Consider the following 17842-nt stretch of genomic DNA (forward strand, 5'->3'; position numbering starts at 1 on the left):
TACTATTTATGATATTAAGGTACCAAACATATCACCTTGGACGACATTCTCGGCATATTTGTACAACGTACAAAGACATTACACCACGTGATTTGATTTTGCGACAATTAAATGTAAATGATATATATTTACGTCTAATAGGACTGCTGTATCACGATAGAAAATGTTGTATGGTAGTCACATTACATATTTTATAGTATTAAGGTCAACATCATTCATTTCTCTGTCCCACATATATTATGTTTGTTTATTTACTTCGTAGATGATACACATTTGTGTATCTGTCAATTGCACCTCTTCTTCTGATATATTTTTTTAAATAAAACAAAATGTTTCTATGTTTTATTTCTAAAATATTTCCTGATGCATACCTTTTTAAATGGGAAAAGCATTTTATTTTAAATTGTTTTATGATGAGACTTTGATAAAACTTCAGTTCGTTCTTTTTTTGCTATAATTAATGCATGGCAAAATTTTGACAAGCAAACTTACTTAAGACACAGAAAAAAATATGAGCCAAAATATATATATGAATGTGCTTTGTTTAAAAATGCAAACAAACCCCGCATATATTTTGCTTTGTTTCCTTGTTTTCATACTTGTTTGTTTGGTGTTGCTTTTTTGTTAAATTGTTTCTATCCTTATTTATTCATTTCTTGAAAAGACACATATTGTATGTTACTTTTGGAATACGAGATATGTATGCATATTTAAGTAACCTTCATTTCGCTCCTTGGAAAGTTATAACCGAAATTCATCTGCTTCTAACCGACATGTAGCATTTTTCTCTGTCTCATTCAAAGTTTAAATATACATATGATTTTTTCTTTGTATGTATGATTTTAGTTACTTTATGTTCTTTGTTGTGTATGTCTGTTTTCCATGTCTGGTCTTTGTCCCTGGATCTTTCGATTACCGCTATAACCTTGGTTCCCTTGATTACTCTTTCACATATTGCTGACACTGTCCCAGTTTTTGACCCGGCTTTTAAAACCCAATAAAAAAGTACCTTTAATTTATGTCTTACATATGACATAAAATAATTTTTTTTATCGAAAAGCAGCTGGATTTTATTTTTTTTTTACATATACACCATACGTTTTCTCGTTTTTAATAATGTAAGATGCGTACGTTGCATCAGTACATGTACATTCCCTTATGTTACATTTCTGTGCATATGCGTGTTATTGAAGAATAACTATCATGGATTTGATTAATACACATTCTAAGGTAAATAACCAAAACGGTTGTAAATATATAAAATTAATGACTTAACCGTAACCCATTCGGGTAGTGGTGGGTGGTTAAGTAATTGTGCAGTTAACATACTTCATAAAACAGGCACATTTTTTTAATCTAAAATCTAGCAATCTCTAGCTGTATTGCTATGAATGTACTTCTATTCGAGTTTGTCAGGTTTTGTGTGCGTGTCAAAATTTAGCTTTTCCAAATTTTTAACCCATGGATTCATTAGAGCACTTCGATAGAAAGTTCATATTTTGTTAGAAAATTGATTTTCTGTTTTGACCGGGTTTGTATTCCCGAAAAATAATCTACAGCATTATAAATTGTGATTGAGCAAATTATTTTTATTTCTGTATTCATTCGGTTCTGGATGTTATACTTTTATGTCTCATTATATCTTTCTTTGCATGTGTCCTCTGACAATCGAGTATTAAACATCGCTTTAACGGCAAATAGCCTAATTTTACTTAATTTAATGGTTAATAAGTGAAAAAGTAAATGCGCGGTACGGGTTCTCAATTCACTGTCAATAACATGATGCCCACAAAAAAGTAACAAGACAATAAATTGAAAAGAATGAAGAAGTGTAAAATGAGTATCGAAGAACGCCCAGATTTAACGTTTGATGGAACATGTTCCTCGCAAGTCTTAAATATTCAAGCGTTCTTGGCACGAGTGAGTATTGTATTTTTTTCTGGTGTTGCACGATGATGTACTGATTATCCTATTCATTAAATAGATGTTTTCTATATATTTTCAATTTCAAACTTTTTTTTTCAACTTTGTGACCGTCGGATTGATATACGTGTTATAACGTTTAGACCGAAGAAAGTCCAAAAGTGAAGTTTCCAAATTTAATTTATATGTTCATATATATATATCGAAATTTATGACACATGGAACATTCGATAAATCCCTGCTAACAAAATAATACCATAAGTAAGGTATCTGGTTTCTGTCGGTTATATAAGCCTCTTTACATGTAAATATGTACATTGAATTGGTCATATGTTTTTCATTGAATATTGGCAAAAGCTGAACCAAGAATTAAAAACATACATATACGAAGCAAAAACAATGTTGCTGTAGCGTCTGATCTATATGTGTCTGATTTTAACTATTCCGTTTCATACTTAAACTCCAAAATTCAAACAAGAAACTAACTGAATTTACGACTTTAATTTGGATATTTGAAAACCAGAGTAAAATAATGTATTTGACAAAATATCATGTCGATTTGATTAAACATTGTATTTATCTATAACTAACCATATACCTTAGTCAGATTAAAACCATGAAAACAGGAGATTGAGACGATCAACTAACATATAAAAGAATACAAAAACTTAATATATACATCTGAAGATAAAGAAAACAAGAAAGTCCATATAAACTTAAAGCACTTACAATAAAAACAATCCCCTCTCCCCCAAAAAACCGGGAGTGACATTAGGTATTCCGATAGTTATATCATGGGCTTTTGTTCACATTTTTCTAACGAGGCAGTATCACTCGGTTAATGAAGCTAAAAGTTTGTATTGTGTATTTGTGTACAAGCGCGTTGGACTTAGTGAAGGCGTTGATGCCGTAAATAGCAGAGCAAAACATATGGTCAACTAATGACTTTCTTATTTAGATTAAACAAACTGAGTGTGTAGCAAAAAAACAAAGGTCGATGAGCACAACTCAATACCCGATCAAGCAAATACCTGTGAGTATTAAGGTTCCACTAGAGGCAAAATCTAGGACTCTAATTGTTGGGAAAATTTTAGTCAAGATTGTAAGGTTCTGCTAAAGTCAAAATCCAGGACCCTAATTGTTGGGAAAATTTTAGTCAAGATGGTAAGGTTCTGCTAAAGTCAAAATCCAGGACCCTTATTGTTGGGAAAAGTTTAGTCAAGATGGTAAGGTTCTGCTAAAGTCAAAATCTAGAACCCTAATTGTTGGGAAAATTTTAGTCAAGATGGTAAGGTTCTGCTAAAGTCAAAATCTAGGACCCTAATTGTTGGGAAAATTTTAGTCAAGATGGTAAGGTTCTGCTAAAGTCAAAATCTAGGACCCTAATTGTTGGGAAAATTTTAGTCAAGATGGTAAGGTTCTGCTAAAGTCAAAATCTATAGGACATTAATTGTCAAAATAATTTTATTCAAGATGTAAAAGAATGGAATTATTAAGTTCCTGAAAACTTTGCTTAATGCTTCTTTATGCATGTTTCCTTCCATTACATGTTACTATGTACAGCCATATTTTGCAAACGACAGAAGTGTTAACATCACATTTTGAAGTATATGTGCAGATATACCAGAACTGAATTTTTGCGGAAATGCAAATATGTTGTAGCCTAAATATCTAGTATGTGAAAGCTAGCAATAATTTTGACATATTGCCAGATTGGAATAACATTTTATCTGTTTTATGTTAATCGGTGTTGGTATTAAATTATCTCAAGTCATCTAAATTTATTTAAATGACATTCTTTTAAGAACACTAAAATGGCAATTTGTCTTAAGAACAAATAATAAAAATAATTAAAAAAAATAATAAAAAAAGATTAGAAAAGCAACCTTGCTCTGTAAAGATGCATTTAGTTATATTTACATTTAATGTATTATTAAAACTATGAATGAAAACATTTGAAAACATGTCCTAGATAGTGACTTTAGCTGAATCCTAAAATTTTTAGTTGCAGTAAACACAAATATTGAACGTTGTATTATAGAGACATGCATTTTGAGCTGTGGTCGGATCACGAGTAAAAATAAATAACTCAAGATTTGGAAAATTTGTGATAAAAATAATCTATACAAAACTTTATTTTTATTTATTCCCGTGGTTGTAAGACGCGGAGTTTCTTTTTATTTATTCCCGTGGTTGTAAGACGCGGAGTTTATTTTTATTTATTCCCGTGGTTGTAAGACGCGGAGTATTTTTATCAAAACAAAATCCCTCCTACTCCACTTTTTTATAAAATTTTCAACGGTTAGAATTGTCATATTTGCAAAGCAAAATAAGGTTGTTCCATCCACGGGACCCAAACTAGTACCGCTGTGACATCTGTTGCACAACATCAAAATAAAGTCCAGCGCCCTAGACCACTCCGTCCGCTAGACTATTAAGTTTATAAAGTATAGCTTTTGCTGGCCGGGTCATTCATTTCCACTAGGATTTTAACTTAGTACATGAAGTCACACGAAATGAATATCATATGTACCTCATATAAGCAACTCGGGGGTGTTTTTAGAAAAAAAACCAGTTTAAGCTCATCCTACTCATGACACACACTTCCAGTTTTTAGTTCGGATTGCTCATTCATATTTTCAGATTCTATCTATTTTCATTTACGTTTTTTCGTTATATAAGGTGTTTTGTATAGTTTTCTTTGTTTTTTTTAAATTTTTTTAACTTGTTCTATGGTGTCCTAGCTTTTACATGGAAAACTTTATTTCATTCATGGATAAGTCATTTCAAACACATCACCATTTAAGTTATAATTCTGAAAGAGTAATCAAGGGAACGAAGGTTATAGCGGTAATCAAAAGAATGCAATCAAGCGACAAAGACTGGATATTGAAAACAGACATACACAAGAAAGAACACAAAGTAACTGAATAATACACACAAAGCAACAATAGCAAATGAGCAACTCGGACTCCACCTAGAACTGGGAGCAAGGACCAGGTGCACCGGTAGGGTAAGCGTCCTCTGCTTTTCTAGGCACACCCACCAGGTGCTAATAAAAAGTCAAGTCATCCCCTTTCATCATCAGCATTAGAATGAAATACATTGCAAGAACTAAATTAAAAAAAAATATGAAAACTCAAGACCCGAAAAGTTGAACCGTGATGAATGCTGTAAGAAGGTTCATAAAAGGCATCTCTACCAAGTTTTGGATTTTTAGGTATCTTGTATTTGTGTCTCCAGGAGTAATCTCTAACCGTCAGCACTAGAATTAAATACAAAGAAATATCTAAATCTTCCCAAAATAGTTGTGTACAAGAAGTTCACAAGTATTAAAGAATAGAAATAGTAAGCCAAGGTTCTACCATGTGAATATACAAGGAATAAAACCTTGGTGTTTTATGAATTAAATGTAATACTGCACTTATGATGAATAATATATGAAATGACTCGTGGCCAGACGAGTCTTTCATTCATGGATACCCGTTTTCGTTGTTTTTGGAAGAAGTTAGTTCATAGATTCGTTAATGTGACACATTTATCATACATGTGAAAGGGAAATGTTCTTTTTGTTGGGAACAATATATCGTATTATGTTTAAGCACACGAACAATAGTACTTCCTCAGTATATATATATTGGGCAAAGCATATTTTAGACAATGCCAATCTTCTTCCACAGCATCTCAAAGTAGAGGACAAGATAGGTCTTGTGAAATAATTGTTATTCGCAAAGTTTAAAAAACTGTTACAAAATTCAAATTTTGTTCGACCGAAAATGTCCAAGTAACTTTATTACTCGCCGACATGTTCATGCCATGCAATACACGGTTAGAACTGTTCAAAAACATTTTCTCGCATTTGACAGAATAAAAAAACTCAAACATTCAATTTTGATATTTAGGGATATTTTGAACTGGTTCTAACTCTTAATGATTTGATTATATATATATATATATATATATATATATATATATATATATATATATATATATATATATATATATATATATATATATATATGACGCCGTGAACCTTTTTTTAATGATTTACTTGTCGAATTATCATACGTACATTAAATTATAAGGACTGACTATTATATTTTTTCGGTCTATTTGAAATAAACTCAATGCCCGTGGTGCACACTTCAGAATAACTTGCTACGCAGATTATTTTGGCGAACACCATGTTATTTCTACATAGACCGATTAATATAACAATCATTCCTCAAAGAATAAATCCTATGGTTTAAATCATAGTGGTTCTGATTAAACGTCCGTTAGGTTGTCAGGTGCAGGGAAGTTATAAAATGTGGATTAAAATTATTTGACAATATTTGTGTTACCAAATGGAATTTTCAGTGCATGTTTTAGGCATGAGGTAAAACAGCAATGTTGCCTTTTGTCATACTGATTTAAAAATCAATAAATGCATATCTCTAACACAATGATGTTCAGCAAAATTTTAATTAAAATATTTTGCAATCACAGGTATTTTTGAAAAAAAAAATCAGGACGACACTTTTTACACAGTAATTTTTAAAATTTAAAATCATATTTATTTTGAAGGAGCTCTGAACATATTTCTGAATTTCAGTGGTATAAGTGATTTCTTTTTCTCAGCTTACAATTTGAAATATACTATTTATCTTATGAATTGCATGGCCTAATGTCTTGTAAAAGAGCGATGAATATGTTATTCCTTTTAAGTGAAAGAATCTTAGAGTTAGCATGTTATACAGAAGAACTTTACTTTTTTCTTGGCACTACATTTTGAAATAAACAAATGTTAGGTACCCGGCCTTGGACAGACCTCAAGAATAAATGTTCTATCCGAGGATTTACCCGATTCTTACAGATTCTGGCTAAAAGTTAACAGTATTTCAATTACAATTAGTAATTTAGAATAGAACATTAAAGTTATAATATGAAAATTTGGGTAGTTAAGCATTTATAACTACTGATATTAAAAAAAGCATCTACCGAAACCTCACCAGCACTACGTTTCCTGTAGCTTTCGTTGACTCCCAATTCATATTCCTTCTGAGAAACCCTCAAAGATTGTATGAAGCTGTTTTTATCCGGAATAAGTGGTTTTTTTTTGTATACTGGAAACATCGTTTGTAAGTTTGTTATAAGTGATTTTTGTAAGCTGGAAACATCATCTTTAAATTTGTGCACTGTACTGTTAACGTGACCCATTAACACATCGAACGTATTGTTATACCATTTTAAATGTCCTTCATATTCTCTGGTCGCTGAATCCAGTCTCCTTTCAATTTCGATCATTATATTTCCGAATGCGTTTTTAAGTTTTTTCTTTTCGCTTACGACTTTCTCTCTATTACATCGACACGCTGTTCAATCCTACGACTAGTATTCCGGAATAACATTTCATGTCCGGACATTTTCTGATTTAACAGAAGTCATTTCATCGAGTCGGAATTTGAGGCTTTCTTTTAATTAAAAAAGAATCAGTTAGTTGTTTCTGTTCTTGTGATAATGATTCCTTTGCGAATCCAATAAATACATCTGCCGAACGTTTAGCATCCTTGATTTTTCCACGTCGTTCTTAAAATGTTTAATGACGTCGTCATTTAATTCCATTTTGTGCTCTAACCGTATCAGCTTTTTCAACACTTTTTCTTCATGGGTTGCATTATACAAATGGGATTTAGGTGTAATGTTTCGTACGCAAAACTGACCCGTTTTGATTTTGTAAAGCATAAAAATAAAAGATGAAACTTGGTGGAGACATTGATTGTGGGTAGTAGAGCAATTGTACATAAAAAGATGCAATACTTGCGAAGGTAAAGAGGCGTAAAATGTATGCTTTAAGCTATCCGGAAATATTCAGGTCCTCACCGGATTGGATTCTCAGAAAAAGGTACACTTTTTTTGTTGTTATACTGTAATACCATACCAACTTAGTTTTTCTGGCAGTTTGTAAGTGCCTGATATTTTAGAAAACCTGTTTTTATACAATTAATTTTGGGAATTTCTTTTATGAAAACTGATGTATAGTTTTGTTATATCTATATAGTGGAACCTTATGGCAGGTTTCATGCACCCTACATTGAGAAGATGATATTATTTTATCAGAGAAATTTTATCATATGCACAGCAAATATAAAGAATTGAAAATTAAATTATACCTGAAAGCGAGCATGCGTAACACGACTTTAGAACCTGTTTGTGTGATATGTGTTCGTGCTGTGATACAACTCTCCGAGTTCGTTTTCACCTGGTTTTCCTTTGAACATTACACAACAGACTGCACGTGTACAATAGACGTAATTCGTATACTGCTTGTCCTGGCACCGTCTGGTATGTTATCTTATTATTGCCATTTCTGGAAAAAAATGCTTTTCAATTCGTCATGTCTTATGATTTATATTTATTTTCCTCATTTACTTGATAAAGTTTTTGAGTGGCTTTAACTTCCCACTTACACCTTTCATCCCGACTTTTCTCACCCTATTTCGAATTGATTATTCTCCATTCCTCAATAAAAAATACCTACCCCACCATCATAGAATTCCCATTGCATATTTCATATCAAATATATACATTATCAAATAAAGTTTTGATATTTTAAAAATTTTTTATTATTTAAACCATTATATTTAATCCAATATAATGCATTTTTCAAACCGATCTCTGCTACTAAGGGAAGAGACCTATTTCTTTGAGCCACAACTCCACCGAAACCATACAAGGTCTAATATATTTGTGATATGAGGTATAAATGTAGTGTTGTATACTTCCTAAATCTGTATTTGAAACAATGTTTTTTCTATGGACAACGATAATTTTTGGGAATCGACGCATTGTCCGGATCATGTGTACAAGTGTTACACCAGTATTGTACGTTCATTATTTTGCTTAATTAAACGACATCCACCACTTTTCTGAGGTGCAAAACTGACCAGACATGGAAAGGCGTAGAACATGGCGAACATCTGCGACGAAGTTCCGACCCCTTCCCCTTTTTATGTGTAAACTGGCATGACTGGTAAACCCCCTACCCATTGTTTTGAGTAAACTATAGAGTTATTTAAATCTAAGAATTTATTATGCACATTTTTACTGAGTGGAGCAGAACTTTCAGAAAATTAAAGGGCGAAAAAAAAAACCCCAAAAAAAACCCCAAAAAACAAAAACAAAAAACAAAAAACAAAAAACAAAACAACAAAACAACAAAGAAAAAACGACTGGTTATGAACCACAAACAGAAAATGACATTTTCACACATTAGAATGACTTTAAAATGTAGTACCAAGTCGGAAAAGCTTATAGTATACATGTTGTCTTTCTTTTATTGCATTGTATGATAACAAGTTCTGTTCGAGCAAAATACATATTTCGGATAGAGTGTGAATGAAGCCTTAACTTTTTATTATGCATAAAAATTCAGTTGAGTGTCGGTTTGTCTCCCGGCGTTTTCCACTTAAACAAAACTTTATACAGTCGTTAAGCACAAAAAATACATTCTATTTTCAGCCAGAAATAAATATACATTTTAAGTTAACACGAGACCACTTTGATAACCTACTTGAAAGCATTATTGGGCGTAATTCTTTGATAACTAACAGTAAATTTCGTTGAATAATAGGTCAAAATGTTAGAAAATCCCTTTTCGACTTTTCTCGCCAATTCAACCAATAATAAAAATACGAGCGAACAAGTCCGAATTTGGGGGTTGATCACATATTTGTATATGCATAATAGGGTGGTTACGGAGTAAATGTGCGTCTGAAAAGAAACTCACACAATACATTGAAAATAACCGATATCAAGAAACATGGCTTAATGCCTCTTCTGTGTCTTTATGTTGTATTGTGTTCTTCAATTGACGCAACACATGTCTGGAGCAGTTACATTGTTTATTGAAATTGTATTTAATTGAGTTTGTTTTTCCTCAACGGGTCTTATTGACTTTTAAAGTCTTCTCTTCGCGTTTGTCGGTGTCGACTTCGTCGTCGTAAAACATCAGCTCCTCCCATACCCCTGGGTCCAAAAACTTCGAGGTCCCAGTCAGATTTAACCTTTTTTTCTAGGAAGAGCATTGGCATGAAGATATGAAACTTTGCTGAGGGACGCACCATTAAACTTCAGTAGGGGGGGGGGGTCAGTGGGGCTCGGTTTTTTTTCTCAAAAATATTTCGATAATGCTGCACGCAAAAAAACAAATTCTAATTCAAAAGAAAACCAAGTCCCCTGAAAGGTTAATGGCCAACTCCTCTTAAACCACTAAAGCAATTTGAACAAAACTGCACACCATTGATGTATGGTAGATGATCGTAGTTCCTTTGCAACGATTACTCATTTTGTTTGGATTCGTCAAATTAGTACTGTGTCCACACTTTGCTCAATCGACCGCGATCTCGAATTTGAAGAAAATATACACCATTGATGTACGGTAGATGATCGTAGATCCTTTACAACGATTACTCATTTTGTTTGGCTTCGCGGGTATCCTTTAGTAAATACTAAAAAAAAACTTATTTTTCCAATCTCCTCATTCCAGATGCCATCCCCATACACTATCTCCATCCATATCCCCGATTCCCCATTTCAAATCTTCCATAAACCATAGAATGGGAAGTTTTTCCAATACAAGTACTGTTTTAGGCTTCTGTCGATGTCTTAGATACAATTGAGGAAAGACATATTTCAATGAAATATCGATCCCAATTTTAAATCGCTTTTTATTACTTAATTAAATTAAAAAAAATTAATGTGGAGATTAAAAGTGTTGACACGGCCAATTTTCCAACACTATCACTTAGTTCTACATAGCAGTAATTGCGCTTCTAATTGTTTCTAGCCTGGATATAAATCTTCAATTTCTTATTTTCCTTCCATTTTACTCTGTTGAATTTCGAAACATTTTCATATGGTTTACTTTTTCCTTTTTTATATATATGAAGATTCATAAATACTTCAAATCGAAAACAAAATTTATCACAGACAACATATTCCTATCATGATTACCGAAGAAATATTATTATTGTATGATTATTATTATTTTCTTCAATGTGTTTTTTTTTGTTATGGACTTAACTTGATTATTGATTTTTATTTCCTTGCAAAAACGCCACTAGGGTAAGCGTCCTCTCCTATTCTAGAAACACCCGCGGAGTTGTTCATAAAAAACGTCAAGTCCGGTGTAGACGGAAGAGGAAAGGAAACTATGACCTGTTGAATTAATCATTCTTCATAATGCAGATGGATACATTGTAGCGATTCAAGAGTTCATGATGACGACTATAATACTTCTGTAGTGATGACTACAATATTGTAGCAAAATAACCTGTTCCAGAAGCCTACTTGTAAGAAGTCTAGAGCGATACAAAAAGTCTGTGTAGTTACAGCAAGCTCTGGTATAACGTATAAGTTGCCACAGATCAAAGGAAATTTTACAATTCTGAATGAAAATTTATCACGTTTGTCGTAAAGTCTGGACAATAGTTTTTCTTTACCATCGATTTCTAAGTGTAGGTCAAGATATGAGGCTGACTCCACAGTGTCTCTAGTATCCTTTATCTTAAGTTCTTTTGGGGTAGATGCGATGTATCAAATCCCCGTAACTAGGATTGTTTAACGATAATACATCATCTATAAAGTGGAAACTGAGATTAAAGGATCTAGCTAAACAATATTCTTCCTTTCCGATTAGATCAGCTATAAAGTCAGCCTCATAACAGTGAAGGAATAGGTCAGCAAGTAGAGGAGCGCAATTTGTTCCCTTTGGAAAATGCCGACGGTTTGTTGAAAAACCCGTCCTCCACACTGAACAAATAAGTTGTATTTTGGAAACATCTTCTGTATATTTGGAAGATGATTTGGAATTATTTCTTACAAAGTGTCAGGAATCTCTACCAAGAATTATATATTTGTATCTAGGTATACCATCTTTTTTGGGAAAACAACGATGTATAATGTTTTTAATTCGGGATTTAACTGAATATAGGGAATAGAAGTATTAAGTGTTGAAAAATCATAGGTTTTAGTGTATTATATTCTGATAATAGTCTTGAAGTGATCTCCAGAAGATCTTTCCAATTTTTCAGGATCCACATTAAATTGATACCATTACGGGAGTATCAAGTGTTGTGGTAGGACTGGAGACCCTCTTTGACAGCTGTGAGTGTAGAAGTTAAAAGTTTTGAAAGGGATTTGGTGCTACATTTGCAGATCCAGCTATCGAACGTTGTTTGTATGAATTCTTGTGGAGTATAGAAATCCAGTACATAGACGGTAAATCACAATCATCGACTTTGGTAGAGAGACCAAAAGAAGATAGAACAGATTTATGGTTTTCAACTATCTCTTCTTTGAGAGTGTGGTGGCAGTATATGTCTTATCACTGCTATTACTTTCTACGTCTACCTCTGATAATAAACGTTTGATGTAAAACGTTTTGCAGACAAAAACAATGTTGTTTTGGGCTTTGTCTGCTGGTAAGACAACATATTTGTCATGTATAGTAGACAAGTTTTTGCTACATCGGGGTCTTTGAAAACTGATGTAGCATTGGCACTGATTGACCTACTTAAAACTTTCATTCGTTAAAGACCTCACCTCTTTGCCCACTCTGACAAAGAATCAATGTCTCCTTACTCTCGTTTTATCCATTTTCTTGCGTAGTCCTCCATGGCATCCATGAGAACTTTAAAGTTATAATTCCAATGTATGGAGGGTGGTTTACGGTACTTTGGAACTTTAAAAAGGATATTACGCAGAGATTCGTTTTCGATGATGGTTAAATCTTCCGTAATGATGTGACCGGAAGGACCATATTTGAATGGAGAGTTTTTGCAAGAACAGTCAGGTGGTTTAGCCTTCAAGTCCTCAATGTTGAGGTTCTGCAATAGCCTTTTATAAAAAAAATTAAAAAAATGGGTGAAGTATAGGAATATGAAATTAATGGTATTGATTTGTCATAAATATATTGGGGGAATTTGGTTGTTTACGTTTTTTTGATGGAGGATGTTAGCCAAATGAATCTATACCTTTGTTCACAAACGGTAGTGAAAGAAATGATCCCTTTACTTCATCTTGACTTTTTACACAAACTGGTTTAAAGAGCCTGTGGAAACCAATATTATGCATATACACATTATTTACTCACTAAAACTCAGATTCCTAAAATAAAGACGCATTTCTGAAATTACAGTAGATGTTGTAATTATGAATATCGGTTGGTGAAATGGGTAAGATTACCATCTTCTTAAGTTACATGTAAAATGTAGTCTAAAATCATGGGGTTAAAAACGGTTCAGCATCGTTAAACGCGTCTTAAGCAGATTGCATTTGTGAATTCGTCATTTCCTTTGGTACAATATAGCCCAGCATATTTGGCTATAAGTATACCATTATTTTATTTGCAGCACTCTCGAGGATAAGTCCTAAACTTGCGGAATATATTTATTATCTCATCTTGAAACTTTAATATATGTCAAAATTGTAACTTCATATTCAAGTACATGTATTACAACAAAAACAAAGATGCAAAGACAATTATGTATCTTCATTACTATGATAATACAAGTAAGCAATACTTTGTTTTAAGGCAAACATGACGCAGAAAAAAAAAACTTGTAAAACCTCATTTTGGCCAAATTCTGAAGCTGCAATTGCATGTGCCATCTTTACGCCTGACATAAAATTTTCACCCAAATCGTTTGCCGCTTCAGGACACACTTTACGCCTGTGATAACACATAACCCCGGTCAATTTTGTTCATCGATTTTTATTAATTTTATTTTTATTTGCTATCAGTTTTTAATGTGAAGCTGAAACAATCCGTAAGCCATCATTTTATTTATTGTTTTAATGTTTAGAACGATGTTTCTTGATGTGACGTCACGACTGTTCGGTTGAATTGTGTTATACGAAAGTTTAACATCATGAACAACTCAGACATGTTACCCAATGTCTACAAGGACGTAAGAGGTCATCGAACTTTTAAGTGGCGTAATAATATAGGGAGCATCTTTAGCTTATAACTTGGTCCTCTACTTGTGAAGTCTGTCTCATATCATATATCTTTATAGGTTGCCATTTGCTAATTTTTAATTATTGTAATATCCAACTCATTTTAAAAGAATTTAAGGTGCTTAAACCAGGTAAATCTTTTCAGAACCTTATACGTATTATTAACATTGCAATCTTCAACCACATACTTCCTTCCACACGTTAATTGTGCATTTATTAGTCTTTATCTGAATTTACTAGTCTCACTCTAACGCTTATATGCCGCGTGCTTAGCGAAGAAACGGTGGTCAAATATGTTAACTTCTGTCCGGCCCCTTCCGAAGAAGCATGCAATCCTATGGTCTTATACGCAAATAATATAAGTGTTATGCAACATTATTATTGTGCGACTTTTTTGCACAACAAATTACACGTAAAACTTTCGGGTCTTTTATATATTTATATATAATGTATATAGTTGTAAGAAAACGTTTGGCACATGTCCAAGGCTAAAGACTGTACTGAAAAGGAGTTCACTCACTTACTTTGACAAGGTAGCAGTTTGTTATCAAATATTTATAGAGCAGAGTTACCATTTATGATTCTACGACGTAATTAAGATACGTAACTCGAAGCGATAGAAGATAAAGTTAAATATCTAAAGGAGACGAACAGCTTAATTTTAAAATCACAATAACGAGCTACTTGCAACATTTGAAAGCAGAAGTTACAGTACCAGATGTACAACTGATGAGCAGTCCGTTGATACAGCTACTGTAACACTCGGATCAATTAAAGGTCAATAAACAAAAAAAAACCAAAAAAACAAAAAACAAAAAACAAAACAAAACAAAACAAAACAAAAAAAAAAAAAAAAAAAAAAAAAAAGAAATGTTGAACAATGCATAGGAACTAATAAGAATACACAGAAAATCGAAAACATGAACTCCGCTTAAAATTGGGTTGATATCAGATGCTCGGAGAGGGTAAACTTTTTTAATGAGCAGTTGCCATAAATTGAAAAAATAAAACAACTGCATTAAATAAATGTGACAAAAATGTTTGGTAACATAAAAAAACTTTAAACCTGTATCATGTGTCATTTATGCTACATGATGAAAGATAATTTTCCCATGGATGAAACGATAATTCCGAAATTAAAAACATGGTTTTTCAGCAATTACGACTATCATTGAGTGCACAAACAAAAGTGAAGTGTCAATGAATCGTTTAGTCACTTCATTATAATGTAGTTCATAAAAAATATCCACTGAAAAATGTGCTGTGGTTTTCCGCCAGCTACGAGCTATTTGGAACCGATGCGGTCATATCTCCTCTTCATAAAAACGCGATCTCCGACTTTAAGATCCACTATCACATCGAAGATGCCAGTTCTATATTTTCCATCGGTATTTTTTATATACGCTCCTACAGTAGGTTCATCGTTATGCCAAACGAAGAGAAAGGGACAAATAATATCCATCATTATTGTTGACCAACACCCTGAAAAATGATACAGTCCAGCAAATTTGGCTGTAAAATACCACTGTAACACTCACCATTATTAGTCCAAAGTTTGTCAGAAGTAATTATTCTGTCATTGTGGCATTTGGAAACCGAAATATATGCCGAAAATGCAACTTTTCTGTTAAAGTTTAAAAAAAGAAAAAAATATATATAGATATCAGCAAAAGAATACCGAAGCGTCAGCAGTGGGATAATTCAAATACATCAATGTAAAAAACATGGCCTAAACGAGAATACATAAAGAGAAATCAAGAGAACCAAAGTAAAGAGAGATGATCTGCATACACTATACAGCGGACCGAATAAAACAGACTACACATAAACTGTATTTAATCAAATCGGTATTTTTACGAATTTGACCTATAACCGTATAACCATTGATGTTCTGATTATAATCTGACAGGAAGATTTGTTTGTTTGTTTGTTGGGGTTTAACGTCCGAGCAGCAATATTTCAGCTATATTCAGACGATGAACATGAAATTGATGATAAAACGAACATGAAATAATGATGAAATGAAAAAGGGATGGGACACAAGGGCAATGGGGTCGACAAATTTTGATTGCCACTGGAAATAGGAAGAGGTGCGTAGGGTCGGGCAATTTAACCTCCTGTGGCGGAGCCCTGTGGTTCCTACTCTGGGAGAATACCACAGTAGGGTTCTTTAACGTGCGAGGAACGTGGCATCTTTCCCAACACGGTGCACCACTATGGTTTGTGGTCAGGTTTTCCGTATTATAGCCTGACAACCCCAGCATGTAACACGCCAGGGGTACCCCATTCTACCACCAGGGGCACACATCCCAGTTGCTCTGTGGGCAGAGCGCCCTAGCCCCCGGCTAGGGTTCTGAGCACTATTTAGTCGCCCTATAGGACAAGCTTAGCGCTGCTGCAGGTCTATTCTTTTGACACCCGGACCTGCACGGGGCTAGATTTTTGGGGAAAAATATTTATCGAAACTACCCAGCCTTTCTCGCAACTCAAAAGCGAAGCGAAATCGAATAGCTCCGATTGTGCAAGACATCTAGAACTCGGCTCACAGTCACACTAAGTCTACTAGGATGCATCGACACGTCTCTGTTAGGTTAAAACTGGGTTACATCTGCCCCATATAAAGCTTGTAGATTTGCCAGGTAAATATGTGAATTCACGAGAATAACTTCCCAACTCTCATGCAAAAACATTAGAAATGATTGTTTATGGGGTGAAGGGTACAATTATATTAACGAACATCTTTTATGCGTAAATACAATGATATACGCAAGACGTTCAACTTTTTCTACACTATTATGAGATTAGTAATAACACAAAATTGAAACTTCGAATAATGTTCCATCATTCTGGCGTACCCGGAAATAGAAATTTAAATACAAATCGGGTCTCCGTTTTCTGAACGCTTACAGCAATAGAAATTCCAGATAAACAATAGATAGGGAACGAGCCCTATTAAAATGAAAATACACTTCAAAAGTGCTGTGCCTTTTTTGAAAGTTAGTACTACATTTCTGCCGGCCAAAACAAAAAAACAATAAAAAAAAACCAAAAAAAAAACCAAAAAAAAAAACCAAACAAACTTAACAACGTTTTTTCCTCCTATCATCAGCGTGAGCGTTCTTTAATATATGTACTATGTACTTCATTTCCTTATACGTATAATGTTCGGAAATATTGATATGCATAAGATTTAATGAATTCATCGGTGTTTTATAGAATCACAAACTAATGAATTGTGTTTACATGTCTTGTGATTCCCAATTTTACCTTTCAACTAATAAGTTTTGTAAGCATTCTTTGCATTAACCAAATCGCTCACAAACTAAGATTTATTAATTAAGTTCAGAATTGATTTGTTCGACGTGATTTTGGACCAGTCAATACATGTACATTGATAAAATTCTTGAAATATGTGTTTGATCCTTGTTTTTTAAGATTAATCTTAAAATCTTAAGATATAATAATCTTAATATTCCCACTCATCACTTCGACTGCATGTTAACTGTGAGTCATTTTGTTGACTCTGCGAATGAATGTTGTTTTGGCTAAAAAAGATAACCTCTTTCTCATAAAAAAATAAAAACTGTGAAGATTACCTACTAAACTAACAAACCTAAGATGACACAAAAATCTTTTAAAGAGCATGTTAACGGGCAAAATTGAGATATTGATTGTAGTGTCAATACTGACAATGATGAAACATGTTTACCAGAAGAAAGTTGTCTGAATTTTGTTGTCCAACTCTCGTTTAGTGCCGTTATATATTCTTCATTGGCATCTCGTAATGATTGAGGAAAATTGGTCTGATTTTGAACCAGGAATTTCATAACTTTGGATTATTTTATTATGTTATCAGTGTCTTTCCATTTTAAGAAAAAACGAATCCATTGTTCCACTAAATCTTGTCTTGTATCTCTCA

The sequence above is a fragment of the Perna viridis genome, chromosome 12 (genome assembly GCF_037379345.1).
Source record: "Perna viridis isolate PV_CMFRI_1.1 ecotype Kerala chromosome 12, ASM3737934v1, whole genome shotgun sequence".
NCBI lineage: Eukaryota > Metazoa > Mollusca > Bivalvia > Mytilida > Mytilidae > Perna > Perna viridis.